The sequence below is a fragment of the Limulus polyphemus genome, unplaced genomic scaffold (assembly GCF_000517525.1).
Source record: "Limulus polyphemus unplaced genomic scaffold, Limulus_polyphemus-2.1.2 Scaffold3828, whole genome shotgun sequence".
Lineage (NCBI taxonomy): Eukaryota > Metazoa > Arthropoda > Merostomata > Xiphosura > Limulidae > Limulus > Limulus polyphemus.
The window spans coordinates 1-11511 of record NW_013669438.1 but is presented as its reverse complement, the minus strand read 5'-3'; the positions used below and the strand labels follow the sequence as shown (position 1 = coordinate 11511).

Below are 11511 nucleotides of genomic sequence, written 5' to 3'. Positions count from 1 at the left end.
TTTCCATTTTTGGAGATGGGTCCCTTATATACATTTACTTCTATATATGAAATGCATAACCAATCAGAAGCTCAGAATGTCCCCCTAGTGGCTTTCACAGCCATTTTAATGTGTTTGTATGCCATTTTTTTCTTTTGGACCAATATTTCAAAGAGGTAGGATAAAGACATTTATTCTACTCAAAATTTCATATTTTTTAAAACTGAAATACAGCTTAGTTACTTAGCTTGATAAATCATAGTTGAATTCTATGGTATTGATATAGTATTTTATGATTTTTTTGGTAATTCAACTGTAGATATAAAAACTAAAAAAAATATTTTGTTTCATATCCTCCACATGCAAAATTATAACAGGCTTAGCAACACTAAGAATGAAGCTATAAACAAATGCTTTTACAGAAATCTAAATTGATCACTTTCCTAGAAGATGGGAAGAATTTTCATTAAATATATCTTTAGGTACCATTACAAAAACTTCTTAAGGGTGAAGTTTTCAATCCTGATAATATTTATTCTTAAAACACTGAATAAATTTATCATATTTTGGAATGGATTTTTATCTGATAGTATTGTACAGTTTAATACAAAGGAAACTCCTGATGATGATTAAAAGAGGGCATATCTGAGAACACACAGCCATACTAAAAGAAGTCGTCTTTTACAAAAAGTGTTGAAATCTATTTTCAGAAATTACAGACATCTGAAAGTTGACATTTAATGAATTGTTCTCATTATGATTTCAGAGCTTTATTCTATTAGAACAGTATGTGTATTTTTTATAGGACATTTGCTCATTTTAATGAAGGCACATAAGCATTTTTCTAGTGGCAAGAATTATTCTATTCATGAGGTACTATTTTAAGCATTGAAAAATGGTATTAATAATGTCCTGAAGTGATGGTAATATGTAATACAATACTCGGACAACAACTTGAGGGTATTCAAGAATTTGACAATCAGGCCAAATAGAGGTCATGGTATGCAATACTGATCAAAGATAGCACTACTACAGACCAGAAATGTAGTTTTAATTTTTATAAAGTTTAACATATGACATTAACACTCTAAGTAATTAACAAAATTTATAAAGCTTACACCAGTCAAAACAAGAAATTACCAAAATGCTGAAGAAAAATCATCCTTTCCAAAAATCACAAACAGCAGTGAAAGATGCCCATGAACATTTCAGAAAAAGAAGATAAATGTACATCATGAGATCAAATCAAAAGGATTGATTTTACCAAATCCAACAAAATAACCTATACCTTCAACACACAAAAACAATGGTTTCTTTAATATTCTGAAAACAAAACTCAGCTTCCCTCAAGTAACTGAAAATTAATCATAAACCTAAACATTTCACTTTTCTGTGATGCTTCCTTAGATGGTAATGGATAAAAAAAACAGAATGTATGTTGACTTTTAAATAGTTTAAACAGAAGTCACATGTGATAGAGAGCATTCAAAGGCATCCTTTATAAATGTGTTACATTTGTGTGTTTTTAATAGTAATGCTTCCTTAGTTTTTCTTTTTTGTACATTTTATTCTGTAGTTTCTTTAGCCCACAATAAACCAATTTGGCATGTCATAGCAACGGTATGACTATTCACAGACAGGCAGTGACATAACTACATATCAAAACAATAAATATATAAAAAAAAAGTATTCTGTGCCCAATTAGTTCAGTTACTATATTACAAAATACACAAAGCATTTGGAATAAACTATACCTTGTTATGCATAAGATTATTATTATTATTTGAGGAGCCATGAATAAAAGCAACACAAATATGAATGCTAGAGCTGCCTACTTTCAAACTGGTGCAATTGTGTGTTAACTTAGTACCTATATTTCAGCTTATATATTTAGATTATCAAATTTAATGGCACATCATAAATGTCCAAATTCAATTTTAACTTTAGTCTTATTCTGATTCTCTAAGTTATTACAGTAGATCCTCCAGTGGCATGCTATTGCTATTTTCATGCTTTCTGTCCACCATATTTGACCATACATATAAACAGTCCTTGAACTGGCTTCATATATTAATCTTTCTTAAAATATTCAGATGTTTGTTTCTGGAACTGCTTGTATGTGTTAATGAAGAAAATATGGCAACCCACTGGTACATGAAATCAAGCCTTCCCAATATAAGTTTAAGTGTTGTTCACCAAAATATATTTTGTATGTTTTGAAATACTGATAAAATAGTCTTATATTACTGTATAAAGTTATATGATATGAAGTATTTAACATATAATTGCAACTTTGTGAATGCCATATTTCATATGCCTACTAAGCCGCTGTAAAGAGTTGAATGCAATTATGTATCTATGTCATTTGCAATAATAAACACCAACATGGCAGTTACCATATCACAGAAATTTTTAATAAGGAAAAAAATTATTGAATTACATTTTATAAAAGCTAGATTTTCAAAGTTCAATTTGGATTTTGTTTCAACACAACAATGTTAAAGTTTTGGAGATACTAGGTAAACAGTGTGCACTTTTACATGCTGTTAAATCTTTACTGGTCAAAGATTTAACTTTTTTACAATAGGATTCACTCAATTTCTAATTGATATGTAGCCACAAGTAATATGAAATGCTCTTTTTATGCTTTATACAAATTCACTATTGACTTAGAAGTTTTATAAATTTAGAATTTTTGTGAAGTTCCTAACAATATGGAATCCTGTAGTTTCTTTGTTGTGAACATTTATCAGTTTTACAGCTTATTTTTTAACTGGAATCATTGCAAAGATAAAAGGTTCTTCTGATAAAAAAACAAAACAAATCAAATAAGTCTGGTGTTTAGAACAATGTTTCAACACCAACTTGATTGTCATAGTTGCATAAAGATGGAAAGTCAACCACCTTTCCTAGAATTTGTACTTAATAATGACTCTCAGTTTTATTCATGTGCCTAACAATTCTTATATCTATTTTCTGTTATGTTCCTATATTTATTAGATATTATCAGTAATAACTTACAAGTTAACATTTTCCTAAATTGGAAATGTATTTCCAATAATACTTACCTCTTCTGACACTATAGCTATTTCTTGATCTCCAGGATTTCCACTCTTTGCCCATCTAAGCATTGAAAATGCTTGCTCCAGTCTTTTATACTTCACTCAAATGCCCATGGCAAATTCTAATTTGCAAAATTCTCCACCAACTCCAATGCACCCTCTATCTAGGTACTGTACATAAGCACCTCATTCAGATAACTTAATTACTTGAGATATAAACTGGCTTTTAATGATGATGTATGGCAGGAGAGTGTCAGTTGAGGTAACTATTATTGGAAATACATTTTCAGTTTAGGAAAATGTTAATTTCCTAAACATACCTCAGCTAATACTATAGCTAAAATCCTACATTGAGAAGGTGGAGGGGCTGGTGCAGGCATGAACCATATAGAAAACATCTGTATAGAACAGTAATGTACCAAGATAAAGACTGTAAAAGAATGAGGGAAATGCACTACATCCAGAACAAGTATGCTCTTCACCTGGAACTCAGTTCCTGTATCAAAAGTGGTACCAGAATACGAGTAATCTTCAGAATAGGCCAGCCCCAACCAAATATCCAAGGATTCACAACTCAGGGTTGAAATTAAGGGGTCGTGGTACCTATATCCCACATTGATGGCTAGGCTTATTGGACCGCAATGTTATATATATATATATATATACATACACACACACCTTTGATTGGATCCAAACCTGTAGCCATAGAGTGATGTGTTTTGCACCATCGGAATCACGATGAAAAAGTAAGCAACACCAAAGTGGACAAAACTTCTCCTCTGCCTGAAGAAGTCCAAAAGGCAACACCCCAGGCTCGGAATGACAGGATCATGTGTGACGTACTCAACCAAAGAAACAGAACTCATCTGGCCTGGAATTATGAACATTTACCCTCACTCACCAACCAAGTGGGCAAGGAATTATGGAGAGGACGTGGAATCTGTGCTCAATCAAGGACCTAGGATGGGACCACTTTGCAATCAGAATTATGAGGAGATAGTGGACCTCCTTCCATGAACAATATATGAAACCAACACTGATCAAAGAGAAGGGCCATGCACCTCCCAACCTGATAGCTTCGTGAAATCTGAAGCAGAATTACTAGTAGGCTCCCACGGAGGTTGGTGCCACTCCTACTGACATCTGGGAAATACATTCAGACATCCAAGTAGGAAGACCCCCCAACTTTGCCCTCTTCTCCAAGAGTGGAGGAACACACTTGAACACTATGGAGAAAAGCCTCTGTCTACCACCCCAGCGACTGGAAAAACTGGGAGTGGTAAGAACTCCTGAGCTCCACTAATAAAATCTGGGGGGAGAGGGGATAATAGGCATTGGTGAGTCCTGAGGAACAGTGCTCTAGAAACTGTGCAATAGGTGAACCAAGTTCCCTACATTTTTAAAAGCAAACTGGCTCCAATTTATTCAACCTAAACATCATCAGGGACAGGCAAGATCCCCTTTAGCTTTACTCATGATAGTCCATGAATGACAGTCCATAATAATAAGGTAATATAATCTGGAAGGCACTTAGATGATGTTATGGAACACCCCATTTTGACAGAGCCTGTTGCAACCTATAGTAATTATAGTGAAAGTGGTTGGTAGTGTGGAATTCAGAAAGCATACCTGCCTGGGCAACACTTGTCACAGAGTAGGATCCAGTGAAAAATAAAGGAAATAAAAAGCCCGCACAATGTCTTCCAGTGGTCAATTCAACTGGGCAGCTAATGACATAGAGATATGATGAATATGGTGAGATGTGACACACAAAATATTCCCCTCTTGTAATGATAATCCATTATGGGCCATGTGAATCAATTTACGAAGCCACCTCGTAAGGGTAATGGGAGATAAATCATGGGAAATAGGAGGATTCCAATGAATGAGAAACGATTCCAACTACCTCAAAATGAGTTAGTATGAGCCACATAACACTTGAAGGCCTTAACAGGACACAAACAATCAAGATCAGAGTGGTCATAAAGGCGAGAAATGGCTGGCAAATGGATTGGTGAGAAGAATCTTTCCCCTACCCAGGCTACCAGAGTCTTGGGAAGAAAAGACCTATCGGGGTAAAGCAGGACAAATGTGGAATGATAAAGAGTTCAATGCACATGGATTGCAAAGAACTCCGACTGACGACATCCACACGTCAACAAAAACAAAAAATAAAGTTTAAGAGAAATTTGAAACAAAGAACACGAAGCTAAGGGCTCAAAGGGAGGATGAAGCAATGCATGTAAAACAATTGTAAAATCTTAATTTGGTAATTGAAAAGGTCATTTGGGTCAAAGAATATTAAATGATTTGAGTAGACCTGATAGTACTGAGGATTCAAAAACCTTCCAATATTTGGAATACCAAAAAATAGTGGATAAGGATGTCTAATATAAAGCTACCGTAGAAGAAACAAGATCCCTCTCAAATACCTAAGTCATAAAATGGGATTTGGTAGATACTTTAGGACGAAGAGGGTTTAAATTCCTTTTAATACACCACTGACGATAAGTATTCCCTTTCTGTTGATAAAAGGCCATGGTTGGCCTATGGAGAGATTTAATTAAATACAGAGAAACCTTAGTAGTTAAACTCTTATGTTAGGCAAAGGACCACATAACTTCCAAGCATGAAGATTGAATTTCCGAACATCTGGGTGGAGAATGTCTGATCGAGGTTGTCTCAACAAATAGTGCCAATGTGGAAGAGGTAGAAGTGGACATTGCTGCAGATACCAAAGAAGTGGAAACCACATTTGAGCTGTCCAATATGGTGAAACCAAGAGAACTTGACAGGAAGTGGAACGAGCCATAGTCAGAAACTGGTGCAATAGTCGAATCAAGGGAAAGGCATGCAGATGAAAACCTTTCCAGTCCTGACTGAATGCATCTACTGCTAACACTTGAGGATGAGGTATCAGAGACCAGAACAACTGTAGTTGGGAATTCCAATGATTAGCAAAGGCATCGATCGTTGGAGACCCAAAATGCGAGCAAATCCACTGAAAACCCTCGTGATGTAGCATCCATCCTGTCAGAAGAATCTGGTTGGGTCGAGACAAGTGATCTGCAATTAAATTCATCACTCCTGGAACATGACATGCTAAAAGACTGATATAATGGGAATGAGCCCAGTAGAGAAGATCCAAGGTACAAAAACAAAGGTCTCAAGAATGTGTGCCTCATTGACAAGAAATCTGAAATACCATGGTGGAATTGTCGGAATGTATCATGACAAGTATTCACTTCAAAAGAGACAGACCTTGAACCATTGTCTAGTGTACTGCAAGAAGTTCAAGAATGTTAATATGCAGGGTAGACTCGTCTTCCATCCAAATACCCTGCAACTCCTGATCTTGAAGATAAACTTCCCATCCCAGAAAAGATGCATCTGTGAACAGATGGATCTCCGGACGAGGTGGTGGAATGGAATGTTCTGATTCAACCACCATTCAATGATGTTGCTCCTGAGTAATGAAACAGGATGATGCAAAAGATCAGAATGCATAATCCATTTGTCGCACAGTGACCACTAAAGGGATCTCATATGTGCTCATCCCAAAGGAATGAGAGGTTTGAGGGATGCCCACATCCACAAAAGAGCCATCCATGCAGTAGAAGGAGACATAAGTAAAAGCCTGACAGCACTTTCCATGGCTTGAAGCCTGATAGGGATTGGTTGAGCACGACTTAAGTGAGCATTGAAAAACACTCAGATGGACAAGATATTGCCTCAGTGACAGAATAGGTTTTTCCAGACTGATACGGAAGCCCACTTTTGAGGCTTCTGAAATGAGAATCTGAGAGTGTTGTTCTGCTAATTGACAGGATAGTGCCAGAAGAAGCCAGTCATCCATATAATGATGTGTGTACAGGCCCAAAGAATGTAGATGATTAGAAAAAGCTCAAACAATTCTGCAGAAGACATAAGGTGCTGACACAAGACCAAATAATAGAGCCCTGAGATGTAGAACCTGACCCTTGAGCACAAATCTGAGAAACCTCTGAGAAGATTCCGCTATGAGAATATGGAGATAAATGTCGATAACATCAAAACTTGGTCATCCAGAGTCCTGGTGCAAACTGCCATCGTAGGTTGAGAAAGATTCCATTGTAAAGCAAGGATCTAAAAATTGGTTGAGTCGAGACAGATCAATGAATGGACATCAATCTCCTGTCTTCTTGGGTACAATGAATAAACAAGAATAAAACCGCCCGAAGAACTGGATTGACCCTCTCTACTGCCCTTTTGACTAACAACTCTCATTTTGATGTTCATAGTTCTATTGTTGAGCAGTTTTCTGAGTCTTCCAAATGTGGCATTAGCTTTACCAATTCTGGTACAATTCTTTCACATGGCTAACTCCATCACGAGAGTAGAAGAGAATGTATATTTACAGTCCTAAATTTAAGAAAAGCATGGATCTATTGGAGGTGAAAAGGCAACTGGTTGTGCAGATAATGGTGGAGGTGATGTAAATTGAATGACCAACCCTGAAGCCAGATCATTGAGTACCCATGGATTCCTGGTGAAAAAACTCCAGATGTTCAGAAAGTGATGTAATCGTGCTCCCACTAACCCCCTGTCCAGGGATTAGTTACCGACGCCATTGTTGATGGTCTGCCTGAGCCGTAGATTCTCAAGAATACAGATCTGGGTCAGGAAACACTACGTGCCAACACTCCCAAATTAGCGCCAGAAAGGCAAGAAGCCAACAATGATAAAGAAGAATGTGAATGAGCTGAATCAAATCATGATTCTAATGTCTCTGGAATCCCAGCGAACAACATGGGAAGAAGGAAAAGAGCTTCCCATAACTCCTTGAGGGCAGAAGATGGTAAATGAACACTTTCTAACAAACCATCTCTACCCAATAAATTCCATCAACAAACCAGCCCGGAAACCAGAGAATGAACTGAAAAAGACTGACTGAGGTAGACATCAGCAAAATCCCATACTCATTCTCAAATTTCTGAGGGGAACATTGATAGGCTTCTGACAAAAGTTGGATCGAAAATAAATGCCTCAGGACAGTTGGGGTTCCAATCTAATCCCGCACAGGTCCAAAAGGGGTCCATCCATTGAGAATCTACATATACCTCCTCCTGGCAGTAATAAGCCAAAGTATGCTTCCAATAAACGTGGGGGACAAAGCATAGCTATCCCATCATGTAACTGAGTGGAAAATCTCCCAGCATGAACAGCAATATCAAGACAAGGAGACTAAACCAAGTAGTCTCTTGCCATCCTTTCTGCTAACAAGGAAGGAATAGAGTCAAATCCAATAGGAAATACCCGCAAAACTTCACATACTCGAGTAACCAACTGAAGAAAAGGTGCTGTAGGTAACTGATCAAAATGATCCTCCGTTAAGGCTGACCTAGTAAAAGAAGGAGCCAGAAAAAGCGAGTCTAAATTCTCCCCAGATGGTACCAGGTCATTTGCAAAAGCCACCTCAGGATCCCCCTCAGAGAGACACCCTCGGTCCGTATATATGTCTACATCTCGCAATGGATCATGTCACAGACAGTTTCGATTGAGTGACCCCTCCCCTGGCCATTGACAAACACCAGATAGCAGACGTGGAAGAGGTCTGGTTGGTCTCCATAATAGAAACATTAACTCAGGAATTCATACCTGTTTGTATGGTTTTTAATATAAATATTAAATATTGTTGTGGAAACCTGTGATGAATACTTTGTCAAGAAAAAGTGATTACATTATCTGCTTATATACGCTATCAAGTTTGAAGTTGCATTTAAGTTGGTGGAGAATTTTGCAAATTAGAGTTTGTCAAGGGCATTGAGTGGGGTATAAAATACTGGAGCAAGCATTTTCAATGCTTAGATGAACAAAGAGTGGAAATCCTGTAGATCGAGAAACAGCTATAGTGTCAGCAGATGCAAGCATATTTTGGAAATATATATTTTTGAATTTATTCTTGATTCATTTTAGTTGGCAATAGTAGAAATACACCTACTATTGTCAGTCTGTAATCAAAAAATTGTCAAATGACTTCTTCTTATGAGGTTTTAAAAATCTTCAGCTTCTACAAACTTAAATAGCTATAGGTTCTGTTTGTCTGTGAAAATCATCAAGACATTTCTCCTGTGTTCATACTAGCATCTTCACAAGAAATATAGAGAACGCAATATGGCAGAAGACCACCTGGTCTATTGAGGTCATTTCAATTCGGAATATAATAATAATAAAAATAATCAAATTTTATAAATAAATATAGCCCTCCATATATACATGCCTATCTAACAAAATTTTAAGAGAATTCAAAGTTACAGCACAAATCACATTAGCTGATAACACATTTCAGTTCACACTTTTTAATAAGACTGATAGATGCCCAGTGATATTAACACAGGAGACACTGGGTATGACTATGATAGCTGCAATTTACATAATATTTATCAGCAATGTACAAGAAAATTTTAACAAATGTACATAATTTTATAACACTTTTAAACGTACTAATGTTAACATTAATTCATATTTTAAGTAACACTAAGGCCAATACTAGTAATAGGGTGCTAATATAAAAATTATACCCAGTTAGGTTAACATCCACTGGCTTTACATGATTCCTAATCCTATCATATATAAAAGTGTTTCAATTTTGTCCACTGCTTTTTACCACAGACACACGCTAAACTAAGAAACTGTTCTAGTGTCAATGTTCCCAGTCATCTAAATTGCCACCATACATAATTATAAATTTACTAGATCAGTAGTTCTACTACTACTAATAGTAATACTATTAGTACTTACTCTTTTCTTCATACGTAAATAATTTAATATTAATAATATTAAAAAATTAAGACTAATAGTATTAGTAAGATTTAGTAAGGGTAGTCTTACTCATACTCTTAGACCTTGTTGGAGTAATTTAAAGTTAAACTCAATATTACTATTAGACAGAACTCACGACTCAAAAAATGTTCAAAAAATTAAAACTTAGAATATTATTTCTATTTATAAATTATGTTCATTATGTGCACGTCATTAATTTTTTACCTCTTACGTAGAAAATTTAAATTTCATGTCTCACGTTTTAACGTATTCCATCTTTAGTTTAACCATATCACACATTATATCACTAGGTAGCGCTCAGTTTTGTTTAATTTTATAAATTCAAGTTTTCTTTTCTAATAAAATCATCCCTTTTGATTCTTAGAAAAATAAAACCTTTTTCCTTTAGCAACAAAATGCATCTGTGATTATTTGTTTGTTTGTTTTTCATAGAAACTCATTAATATTCTGTAACATTAATGATTTACTTGATATGTATATTTGGACAATTAAGAAGATCCATGTATTATTGTACTGATCTTGACTTTGGATGACAATTTTTGGCCTTTTGTGTTTTATTTTAAACATTTTCTGATTGGGTTAATTGTTTATAAAAGATATAAGATTTTGAAAACAAATCAATATATTTAATCTAACTAATAATAATAATTCTGCAGATGGCAGTGCTTTAAATGTCTTATTGTATTATATATTTTTGTATTTGTATAAGAATTAAAAATTATTGATTAATAAGAAGTAAACATTTTCCTAGTAAATTAATTGTGTATTTTTCTTTTCCTCGCCAAAATGTGTAACTTCGGTGAAGTTAAGAAACAATCTATGAATGACGTAGAAGCATAATATGTTCTTTGTTTTGCTATTCTTCTATTCCTTATGAAGTAGACTAGTTTCTCCAAATTCAAGGCTCATCGGTACTATTAGGGAAAACAAGCCAAGGAAGTACAGTAGGCTTCTTATAGCAATGGAATACAAAATGTTTTCCCATCACTAAAGCGAAGAACTTTGTATCAAGCTCAGCTAATATTTTCCTATTTGGGTAGTTTTTTAAAAAGCATAAAATACAAAATAAATCGTTTACTGTTTTTCGTAAAAGCGTTGAACTATTTGTTTGTTGTTAAGAACAAAGCAACACAATAGACTATCTGTGCTGTGTTCACCATATGTATCGAAACCCGATTTTTAATTATAAGGATTCAGGCTTACCGCTGAACCACTGGGGGTATGTTGAACTAATGACAATGAAAGATTAAGAAGAATATTATACATTATCTTGTTTGATATTGTCATTACTTTTTCTTTTAACTTTAAAAAAGTTGTTTTTTATATTATATAAACTGTTATGTCTGAAGTACAATGTCATACATGTGGCCACACTTTCAGCTGTGGGTGCGTTATAAGTGTCACAAGCAACGTTCCCTCTAAATTTTTCAGTCCATGTGCGGAATGAATTTTTTCATGTGCACCAGTATCAAAATAATGTGCGGATGTGCGCTACAATTATTTTTAGGGGGAGATATATTTTTAGACCATCGACCCTATTGGATCATTAGGTCGCTTTGCAATGCTACCAGTTGGTTATTTGGGCTTTAGGCCTATCAACTGCCAGGGTCATTAAGACCGTCAACTGATTGGAACTCCTCACCATTAC

General features: G+C 35.3%; 1 protein-coding gene across 2 annotated transcripts in view; it reads right to left on the bottom strand.

The window, feature by feature from the left end:
* Positions 1 to 10147, bottom strand: part of LOC106470111 (mediator of RNA polymerase II transcription subunit 14-like) — a 62628-nt gene extending 52481 nt beyond the window's left edge. For both annotated transcript variants that reach the window (XM_022398680.1, XM_022398682.1), the window contains exon 1: positions 10068 to 10147. The gene's annotated coding sequence lies outside the window, so the exon portion shown is untranslated. The remainder of the gene's footprint in view (positions 1 to 10067) is intronic.
* Positions 10148 to 11511: the final 1364 nt, after the last annotated feature.